Below are 12037 nucleotides of genomic sequence, written 5' to 3'. Positions count from 1 at the left end.
ACAGCCAATATCCTATTGAATGGAGTTAAATTGAAATCATTTCCACTCAGGTAAGGAACTAGACATGGTTGCCCATTGTATCCACTGCTCTTTAACATTGTAATGGAAGTTTTAGCCATCGCAATTAGGGAAGAAAAGGCAATCAAGGGTATCCATACAGGGTCAGAAGAGATCAAACTTTCACTCTTCACAGATGATATGATTGTATATCTGGAAAAAGCCAGGGATTATACTACAAAACTCTTAGAAGTGATCAAGGAATATAGCAGCATCTCAGGTTACAAAATCAACATTCATAAATCGGTAGCCTTTATATATATCAACAATAGAGAAGCTGAAAAAACAGTTAAGGACTCTATTCTATTCACAGTAGTGCCAAAGAAGATGAAATATTTGAGAGTTTATCTAACAAAGTGTGTGAAAGATCTCTATAAAGACAACTATGAAACTCTAAGAAAAGAAATAGCTGAAAATGTTAACAAATGGAAAAACACACCATGTTCATGGCTGGGAGGAATCAACCTTGTGAAAATGTCCATGCTACCCAAAGCAATCTACAATTTGAATGTAATCTCATTAAAGCTCCACTGTCATACTTTAAGGATCTTGAAAAAATAATACTTAATTTCATATGGAATCAGAATAAACCTCAAATAGCCAATACAATCTTCAGAAATAAAAACAAAGCAGGAGGAATCATGCTACCAGATCTCAGACTAAACTATAAATTGATAGTGATCAAAACAGCTTGGCACTGGCAGAAAAACAGAGAGGTAGATGTATGGAACAGAATACAGAATCAACAGATGAACCCAGTTATTTACCCTTATTTGATCTTTAACAAGCCAATTAAAAACATTCAGTGGGGTGCTCACTTCAGCAACACATATACTAAAATTGGAACCATACAGAGAAGATTAGCATGGCCCCTGTGCAAGGATGACACACAAATTCGTGAAGCGTTCCATATTTCAAAAAAAAAAAAACATTCAGTGGGGAAAAGATTCCCTATTTACCAAATGGTGCTGGGTGAACTGGCTGGCAACCTATAGAAGACTGAAACTAGACCCACACTTTTCACTATTAACTAAGATAGATTCTCACTGGATTAAAGATTTAAACTTAAGACATAAAAGTATAAAAATACTGGAAGAGAGTGCAGGGAAAACTCTTGAAAAAATCAGTGTGGGTGAATATTTTATGAGGAGGAACCCCAGCCAATTGAAACAGCTTCAAAAATACACTACTGGGAACTGATCAAACTAAAAAGCTTCTGCACAGCCAACAACACAGTAAGTAAAGCAAGCAGACAGCCCTGAGAATGGGAGAAGATATTTGCAGGTTATGTCTCCGACAAATGTTTAATAACCAGAATCCACAGAGAACTCAAATGTTTAACCAAGAAAAGAAGAAGTGATCCCATCGCAGGCTAGGCAAGGGAATTGAAGAGAAACTTCTCTGAAGAAGGCTGTAGGTGCACAGCCTACAGACACATGAAAAAATGCTCATCATCCTTAATCATCAGAGAAATGCAAATCAAAACTACTTTGAGATATCATCTAACTCCCATAAGATTAGCCCATATCACAAAGTCCCAAGACCAGAGATGTTGGCGTGGATATGGACAAAAGGAACACTTCTACACTGCTGGTGGGAATGCAAATTAATAGATTCCTTTTGGAAAGATGTCTGGAGAACACTTAGAAATCTAAAAATAGATCTGCCATTCAATCCTATGATTCCTCTACTAGGTATATACCCAGAAGACCAAAAATCACATTATAACAAAGATATTTGTACCAGAATGTTTATTGTAGCCCAATTCATAATTGCTAAGTCATGGGAAAAGCCCAAATGCCCATTGATCCAAGAATGGATTAATAAATTGTGGTATATGTACACCATGGAATATTATGCAGCTTTAAAGAAAGATGGAGACTTTACCCTTTTATGTTTACATGGATAGAGCTGGAACATGTTCTTCTTAGTAAAGTATCTCAAGAATGTAAGAAAATGTATCCAATGTACTCAGCACTACTATGAAACTAATTTATGCATTTCTTATGAAAGCTATAACCCAGATATAACCTACGAATATGGGGAATGGGGAGCAGAAGTGGAAGTAGAGGGGAGGATGGGCAGAAGGAGGGTGATTATTGGGATTACACCTACGGTGCATCTTACAAGGGTACATGTGAAACTTTGTAAATGTAGAATATAAATGTCTTAACATAACAACTAATAAAATGCCAGGAAGGCTATGTTAACCAGTGTGATGAAAACATGTCAAATGGTATATATAATCAGTGTATGGTGCCCCCCCACAAGAAAATAAAAATAAAAATAAAGAATCTGGGGGCATTTAAATTGGGCACATAAATATTTAGAATTGAAAAGTCTTCTTGTTGTATTTTTCCCTTGAGCAATATAAAGTGACCATCTTTGTCTTTTTTGACTTTAGTTGCTTTAAATCCACATGTATCTGAAAATAAGATTGCAACTCCTCTTTTCTTCTGAGTTCCATTTGCCTGAAAAATTGTCTTCCAGCCCTTGATTTGGAATTTTAATTTGTCTTTTGAAGCCAGGTGTTTTTCCAGCAGACAGCAAAGGATGGCTTATGTTTTTTAATCAAGTCAGACAATCTATGTCTTTTCAGTGGGGAATTCAAGCCATTAACATTTATTGAAATAATGGATAAGTGTGGTAGTATTCTATTCATCTTATTTTGTGAGAGTCCATTGCTTAGTTTTACCTTTTGCATCAGTGTGGAAGTTACCTTCTGTCCTTTAATTTCTGAGTTCTTACTTTGATGCTGACCCATTGTGATGGTCAGTGTGTAGAACAGGTTGAAGTATTTTCTGTAGAGCTGGTTTTGTTTTGGTGAATTTCCTCAATGTTTGTATATCAATAAATGATTTGATTTCTCCGTCAGTTTTGAAGCTTAGCTTAGCAGGATATAGATTTCTTGGCTGGAAATTGTTCTGTTTAAGTAGATTAAAGGTAGATGACCATTGTCTTCTTGCTTGGAAAGTTTCATTAGAGAAGTCTGCTGTCATTCTGATGGATTTGCCCCTGTACGTCAACTGGCACTTACTCCTGGCAGCTTGCAGAATCTTTTCTTTTGTCTTGACTTTGGACAAGTTCATCACAATGTGTCTTGGAGAAGCTCGGTTAGAGTTGAGGCAACTTTGGGTCCCATATCCCTCTGAAAGGAGTGTGTCAGAATCTTTGTTGATATTTGGGAAATTTTCATTTATAATATTCTCTAGTATGGCTTCCATTCCTCTGGAGCATTCTTCTTCTCCTTCTGGGATTTCTATAACTTGTATGTTGGAACGCTTCATAAAGTCCCATAATTCTCTCAGTGTACATTTTGCTTTCTCTCTCTTCTTTTCTGCCTCTTTTACTATCTGAGTTATCTCAAGAGCTTGGTCCTCTACCTTTGAAATTCTTTTCTTCTGCATGGTCTAACCTGTTACTGATACTTTCTATTGCATCTTTAAGTTCCCTAATTAACTGCTTCAGTTCATTCGGCTCTGCTATATCCTCTTTATATTCTTTATATCACTCATCTCTTATTTGATTCTGTTTTTGGATTTCCTTTTGGTTATTTTCCACTTTATCAGCAGTTTCCTTCATTGTTTCCATCATTTCCTTCATTGTTTTCATCATGTGTATATTTCCTTTCTGTCATTTCTAACATTTCTTTATAGGTGGAATCCTCTGCAGGAGCTACCTCACAGTCCCTTGGAGGAGTTGCTCTGGACTGTTTCTTCATGTTGCCAGGAGTTTTCTGCTGATTCTTCCTCATGAGTGATTTCTTTTATCTGTTTCCCTGCCCTAATTTTCCTTTCACTTCCTCTTGCTCATTAAGTTCCCATGCCTGTGACTAGGGTTTCGATGAAACCTTTTGATACAGGACCAGAGGGATGAGAAGGTTGAAGAGCAAGAAGTGATAAAAGAAATAAAAATAAATAAATAAATAAATAAAGAAAGAAAGAAAGAAAGAAAGAAAGAAAGAAAGAAAGAAAGAAAGAAAGAAAGAAAGAAAAGAAAATAGGGAAAGGAGAGGGAGTGGGTAAAAGGGAATATTGACAAAAAGAACAGAGGCACACAAAGAGGGAGACAGAGCAATATAGGTTTATAGTAGGGTACTTTGACACAACCTTAAAAAAAAAACCAACATCTGGGGGTGCCCTGTTGGGTGGTTCCTTTGAGGTCAGCAGCTCTTTGCTATCCTGATTGGACACAGTACCCCACCTCCACCAAGTGGAGAGGAAAGACAATAATGGTACAAATCAAACCAAAACAAGCAAACAGAAAACTTTACGCGACAAAATTAGGTAAAAAACCAAATAATAGGGGTACAAACACTAGCAAAAATGAAATTCTAATTATTGAAAAAGGCAGCAATGGGAAATTGTATTTAAACTAGAAAAATGGAAAAAGAAAAGAAAGCAAAAAAATAGAAAAGAAAATATCTGTAGTGAAAAGGTTGAAATTAAAAAAACAAAACAACAACAAAGAAAGAAATAACCAAAAACAAAGAACAACAACAACAAAAATAAACAAAAATAAAGCAGTATATATATCCTATTGAATATTGTCTGAGCTACAGGTGGTCTTCTGTGGTATGAGATGTTAATCACAATGCTGATATGACTGGAGGCCTCCACTGATTTCTCAAACCACACAGGGTGGAGACCCTAAATCTCTCTTCATCCCACTTAAATGGCTCTTTAAACTTCTAAGCTTGGCTAAGCAGAAGCTTTCCCATGAAAGCGCTTGTCACTGGGATCTCTTCTGAAGTGGCTATCCACTTACCCAATGTGCCAAAACCGGTCTCACTGTGCCCTGGAGGTTTAAGACTGTAAGGCAGCTCAGTCCCCACCTTTAGGCTGCTCAGTCACTAGATTAGTAGCTCCCGCCCGATCCTTGCTCTGCGACCCTGAAGGCGGAGCTTGCTGGGGCAGTTATCTCACAATGGCTCCCTGCGGCCCACAGCCGAACACTATTTACTCTGTCTGGCTCAGGGGCTCAGTCTGGGGCCCTAGACAACACCCAAAGTTCTCCGCACTCCTGCTTAAGCTCTCCCCAAGGCAGTTCAACTGAGTGTCAAGTCCAAAAACACCAAAACAGTTCACAGGTAATGCCTTTCCAGTTTGCAGTCTCACTGCTGCTGTACTTACAGCTGCTGGCAGAATTAGACTAATTGAACAAACGCAACCACTTGCCAGTTTTTCACTTTTTTGTCCTCTTCTTGGGGTCCAGAAGTCTCTCACTGACTTCCTGTGTCCTCAAAGGGATGATTATTGGCAGATCCCACCAGCCAGAGATGCCTGGTGTCTTATCTCCCCAGACTCACGGTGCCCAGTTGCAGGCAAGCTGTTACTCGGCTGCCTCTGTATTTTATTTTTAAACTTTTGTTTCAAGAGAGAGAAGTAGAGATAAGACATTTTTAGATATATGTATTAAAAATAAATTGAATCTGAAAACATTCGTCTTTGAATTTTTGTTTTTTCTCCATCCGCATTTATCACAACACTTTAAAAATTATCATTGAATAAAAGCAAATTTTACATACACAGTTTTATAAATTTTTATATATTTCTGGGTTCATGCAACCACCACCATAGTAGTACACACAGTTAGGTGATGCCTCTATCATCACTTGGTACAGATTAATGTTTGTGTTCTTTTAAAATTCATAGGTTGAAGCCCTAACCCATCATGTGTCTGAGTTTAGAGATGGGTCCTCTAAGGAAGTAATGAAGGCTAATCAATTAATATGAGTGGGGTCCTGAGCTTGTGGGATTAGTGTCCTTATAAGAACAGACACAGAAGTTTTGCTCTCTCTCTCTGTGTGCCCACACTGAGGAAATGCCAAATACAATCGCGGAGAGAAAGCAGTCCTCAGCAGACCCCACTCTGCAGGACTCCAGCACTATGAGAAAGTAAATTTTTGTTGTTTAACGTACAACAGCTTGAACAGACTAAGATGCCACTTGAACTTGGGCTATCCCCAATCTCTGAACCCCAGCAATCACCAATTTGATTTCAATGACCAGAGTTCAGGCTTTATGAAAATGTCATGTAAATGAAGTCAGATAGCACATAACCAACTCAGGCTTGTGTATCTTACTCAGAAATGTGCCTTTGGTGTTACCAGCCACTGTCCACCTGAATGGCCATTTCCTGTGGGATGTTGCTGGTCAGGCCCTAACAAGGCCAGAGGAGCCCTCGTGTTGACATCTGGAGATTGTTTACTCACTTCCAAGGCTGCTGTCATAAAGTAGGGGGGACTGGACTCCGTGGTACCAGGCAAGGACCCAGGGCATTCTGCACACCCAGCGAAGTGTTGACTAACTATGAATTAATCTACAGTAAGAATGCTTTGAAGATAGAACCAGTTTAACATAGGAAGATATTGTGTAACTTTGGATCCTGTGAGGAGGAATCTGTTTGATGAGTAATAACATTGCTTATGTTACTTTTACTGTGAGAATGTAAGTATCAAAGGGAAAGAGGGGCCGGAGCAGCTCATTGGGGGGATATCCCCGCTGCTCTCTGGAATCGCTGGCTTTTCTATAAATAAAAGTGAAACTGATTTCTCATCTGCTTCTTTGTTCATTGGCTCAGGTGGCAGGTGGACGGACTCCTGGGTCCACAACAGCGAAATTCATCCAGTTGCTGTATCAAGGGCTCATTTCTTTTTGTTACTGCCTAGTAGTCCATCAGATGAATGCAGCACAGTTTACTTAGGAATTGCATTGTTACCAGGTTTGGGTGATTATGAATATAGCTACTAAAAAAGGTGTGTGTGTATGTGTGTGTAAGAGAGAGAAAGAGAGAAACAATGTTTTTATTTCTCTAGAGTAAATACTCCTCAAATGTAGTTACTGCTTATATGTTTTTTTTTAATCAGTGTAATCTGGTTTAATGAATCTCCAACAATAAAAAAAAAAATTAAAAAAACTGCTAGAAACATCCTGTGCTGCTTAGAACAAGGTGTGGACATATGTTAACAACTCTATTGGCTGTGTATTAAGGAGTATGATGCTGGGTTGTATGGTAAGTGTGTGTTTAGTTTTTTAAGAAATAGCCAAATTGTCTTCCAAAGTGGCTGTATCATTTTGCATTCCCACAGCAATGAGTGAGAGTTCCTTTTGTTCCACATCCTCTCCAACACTTGATGCTGTAAGTTCTCTGAATTTGGGCCATTCCAAAGTGTGTGTAGTGGTATTCTCATTGTTAATTTAATTTTCATTTCCCTGATGACATATGATATGGAGCATCTTTTCATATGCTTATTTGCCATCTGTACATATTCTTTGATGAGGTGTTTATACAGACTTCTACCTATTTTTAACATAAAATTTTATGGTTGGTTTTTAAGAGTTCTTTGTATGTTTTGAATAACAATCCTTTATCAGATATGTCTCTTGGGAATATTTTTTCTCAGTCTGTGGCTTCTATTTTTATTCTCTTGACTATCTCTTGCAGAGGAAAAGATTTTTATTGAGGTCTAGCTTGTCAAATTTTTCTTTTATAAATTATGCTTTTGGTATAATATCTAAAAATTAATTGTCAAAGTCAAAATCTTAGATTTTTAATATTATCTTTCTTAAGATTTCTTTTTGTTTCTTTTTTCATTTTATTTCCTTGTTTTTTTCTATTTTTTTCTTTTTATTTCCTTGCTTTTTTTTGTTGTTGTTGTTGTGACAGAGTCCCACCCTATGCCCTGAGCAGAGTGCAATGGGATCATTGCTCACTGCAACCTCAGACTTGGGCTGTGGGCATCCTGCCTCAGCCTCCAGAAGCTGCTGGGATTACGGGCGCTCACTGTGGTGCCCTACTGGGTTTTTCATTTTTTTTATCAGTCGGGGTCTTACTCTTGCTTAGATAAGTCTCAAACTCCTGAGCTCAAGCAATTCTCCCACGTCAGCCTCCCACAGTGCTGGGATTACAGCTGTGAGCCTGTGCTGGCTATTTCATCTTTTAAAAATTTTATAATTTTGTGTTTTACATTTAGTTCTGTGGTCCATTTTGAGTTAACTTTATGAAGGGTGTAAGGTCTGTGTCTCGATTCATTTATCTATGAGTGGATGTCTGGTCATTTCAGCAGCATTGGTTGAAAAAAACTATCTTTTCTTCATTGTATTCCATTTGCATTTTTGTATAAGTTGACTATGTTTATGTGGATCTATTTCTAAGCTTTCTTTTTTATTCCATTGGCCTTTATCTTTTCTTTCACCAATCTCATACTGTCTTGATTATTGTAGCTTTATGGTAAGTTTTAAAGTGGAATATGTCAGTCCTCCAACTTTGTTCTGCGCTTTCAATAGCTATTCTGAATATTTTTCCTGTCCATATAAACTTTAGATTCAGTTTGTTGATACTCACGAAATAACTTCCTGGAATTCTTATCGGGATTACAATAAATCTATAGAACAGGTTGGGAAGTACTGACATATTGTTCTCCTACCCATGAACATGGAATTTTTTTTCCATTCATTTACTTTTTGGATTTCTTTCATCAGAGTTTTGTAGGTTTCCTCATAAAGATCTTGTACATATCTTGTGGGATTTACACCTATAGATCTCATTTTGGGGGGTGCTAACGTCAATAGTATTTCATTTTCTATTTTTTTTTTATTGTTAAATCATAGCTGTGTACATTAGTGCAATCAAGGGGTACAATATGCTGGTTTCATATACAATCTGAAATATTCTCATCAAATTGTTCAACGTAGCCTTCATGGCATTTTTTTAGTTATTGTATGTAGACATTTGTATTCTGTCTTTAGTAAGTTTTGCCTGTATCCATTCTAAGATGCATCGTAGATGTGACCCCATCCATTACCCCCTCTCCACCCTAACCTCCCCCCTCCTTTCCCCTCCCTTGGCCCTTTCCCCATACTCTTGTGCTATAGTTGGGTTATAGTCTTCATATGAAAGCTATAATTTAGCTTCATAGTAGGGCTGAGTACATTGGACACTTTTTCTTCCATTCCTGAGATACTTTGCTAAGAAGAATATGTTCCAGCTCCATCCATGTAAACATGAAAGAGGCAAAGACTCCATCTGTCTTTAAGTCTGCATAATATTCCGTGGTAAACATGTACCACAATTTGCTAGTCCATTCATGGGTCAATGGGTACTTGGGCTTCTTCCATGACTTAGCAATTATGAATTGGGCTGCAATAAACATTCTGGTACAGATGTTTTTGTTATATTGTGATTTTTGGTCTTCTGAGCATAAACCTAGTAAAGGAATTACAGGATCGAATGGCAGGTCTATTTTTAGGTCTCTAAGTATTCTCCAAACATACTTCCAGAAGGAACGTATTAGTGTGCATTCCCATCAGCAGTGTAGAAGTGTTCCCTTTTCTCCACATCCACGCCAACATCTATGGTTTTGGGATTTTGTTATCTGGGCTACTCTTACTGGGGTTAGGTGATATCTCAAAGAGGTTTTGATTTGCATTTTTCTGATGATTAAGGATGATGAGCTTTTTTTCATGTGTTTGTAGATCCTGCATCTGTCTTCTTTAGAGAAGTTTCTCTTCAAGTCCCTTGCCCACCCTGAGATGGGATCACTTGTTGTTTTCTTGCTGATACATTTGAGTTCTCTGTGGATCTTGGTTATTAGACCTTTATCGGAGGTATAACCTGCAAATATTTTCTCCCATGCTGAGGGCTGTCTGCTTGCTTTACTTACTATGTTCTTGGCTGTGCAGAAGCTTTTTAGTTTGATCAGGTCCCAGGAGTGTATTTTTGATACTGCTTCAATTGCCTGGGGAGTCCTCCTTATAAAATATTCACCCAGGCTGATTCCTTCAAGAGTTTTCCCTGCACTTTCTTCAAGTATTTTTATAGTTTCATGTCTTAAGTTTAAATCTTTCATCCAGTGAGAGTCTATCTTAGTTAATGGTGAAAGGTGTGGGTCCAGTTTCAATCTTCTACAGGTTGCCAGCCAGTTAACCCAGCATCATTTGTTAAATAGGGAATCTTTTCCCCACTGACTGTTTTTAATTGGCTTGTCAGAGATCAAATAACGGTAAGTAGCTGGATTCATCTCTTGGTTTTCTATTCTGTTCCAGACATCTACTTCTCTATTCTTGTGCCAATAGCATGCTGTTTTGATCACTATCGAATTATAGTACAGTCCCAGGTCTGGTAGCGTGATTCCTCCTGCTGTGTTTTTATTGCTGAGTAATGGTTTGGCTATTCGAGCTTTTTTCTGATTCCATATAAAACGAAGTATTATTTTTTCAAGATCTTTAAAGTATGCCAATGGAGCTTTAATAGGAATTGCTTTAAAGTTATATATTGCTTTGGGCAGTATGGACATTTTAACAATGTTGATTCTTCCCAGCCATGAGCATGGTATGTTTTTCCACCTGTTAACATCCTCGGCTATTTCTTTTCTTAGAGTTTCATAGTTCTCTTTGTAGAGATCTTTCACGTCCTTTGTTAGGTGATATTTCATCTTCTTTGGCACTACTGTGAAAAAAATAGAGCCCTTGACTGTTTGTTCGGCTTGGTTATTGTTGGTATATATAAAGGCTACAGATTTATGGGTGTTGATTTTGTAGCCTGAGACATTGCTGTATTCCTTGATCACTTCTAAAAGTTTTGTAGTAGAATCTCTAGTGTTTTCCAGATATATGATCATATCATCTGTGAAGAGTGAAAGTTTGATTTCTTCTGACCCTATGTGGATACCCTTGATCACCTTTTTTCCCCCAGTTGCAATGGCTAAAACTTCCATTCCAATGTTAAAGAGCAATGGAGACAATGGGCAACCTTGCCTGGTTCCTGATCTAAGTGGAAATGATTTCAATTTAACTCCATTCAATATGATATTGGCTGTGGGTTTGCTGTAGATGGCCTCTATTCGTCAAGAAATTTCCCTTCTATACCAATTTTCTTAAGTGTTCTGATCACGAAGGGATGCTGGATATTATCAAAAGCTTTTTCTGCATCAGTTGAAAGAGTTATATGGTCCTTATTTTTTAGTTTGTTTATGTGCTGAATTACATTTCTAGATTTACGTATGTTGAACCAGCCTTGAGACCCTGGGATAAATCCCACTTGGTCATGGTGTATAATTTTTTTGATGTTTTGTTGGATTCTGTTTGTTAGGATCTTATTCAGTATTTTAGCATCAATATTCATTGGTGATATTGGTGTATAATATTCTTTTCTTGTTGGGTCTTCCCCTGGTTTGGGGATCAAGGTGATGTTTGCTTCGTAGAATGTGTTGGGTAATATTCCTTCTTTTCATATATTTGGAAGTAGTTTAGTAATATAGGTACTAGTTCTTCTTGAAAGGTTTGGTAGAATTCTGACGTAAAGCCATCTGGTCCTGGGCTTTTCTTTTTTGGGAGATTTTGTATAGTTGATGGTATTTCAGAACTTGATATAGGCCTGTTCAACATTTCCACTTCATTCTGGCTAAGTCTTGGTAGGTGGCGTGCTTCCAGGTATTGGTAGATTTCTTTCAGATTTTCATATTTCTGAGAGTAGAGTTTCTTGTAGTATTTGTTAAGGATTTTTTTAATTTCTGAGGGTCTGCTGTTATTTCATCGTTACCATTTGTGATTGATGAAATTAGAGATTTTATTCTTTTTTTTCCTTGTTAGTTTGACCAAAGGTTTATCTATTTTATTGATCTTTTCAAAAAACCAACTTATGGATTTATTGATCTGTTGTATAATTGTTTTCTTTTCAATTTCATTTAATTCTGATCTGATTTTGGTTATTTCTTTTCTTCTGCTGGGTTTGGGATTGGAGTGTTCTTCCTTCTCCAGTTGCTTGAGATATCCCATTAAGTTATTAAATTCCTCTCTTTCTGTTTTTTTGAGGAAGGCTTGCAGTGCTATAAATTTCCCTCTTAGGACTGCCTTTCCAGTATCCCAGAGGTTCTGGTAATTTATGTCTTGATTGTTGTTTTGTTCCAAAAATTTGGTGATTTCCTTCTTAATCTCGTCTATAACCCATTTGTCCTTCAGCATAAGGTTTTTTAGCTTCC

General features: G+C 37.4%; 1 non-coding gene across 1 annotated transcript; it reads left to right on the top strand.

Annotated features, from left to right (window-relative positions):
* Positions 1–867: 867 nt before the first annotated feature.
* LOC128580015 (U6 spliceosomal RNA) lies at positions 868–974 on the top strand. The gene has a single exon (XR_008378378.1). It is a non-coding gene; the product is annotated as a U6 spliceosomal RNA (small nuclear RNA).
* The last annotated feature ends 11063 nt before the right edge of the window (positions 975–12037 follow it).

This window comes from Nycticebus coucang, chromosome 2 (assembly GCF_027406575.1).
Source record: "Nycticebus coucang isolate mNycCou1 chromosome 2, mNycCou1.pri, whole genome shotgun sequence".
NCBI classification, from domain to species: domain Eukaryota; kingdom Metazoa; phylum Chordata; class Mammalia; order Primates; family Lorisidae; genus Nycticebus; species Nycticebus coucang.
The sequence above is the reverse complement of the archived record's forward strand: the minus strand, read 5'-3'. Positions and strand labels throughout refer to the sequence as shown.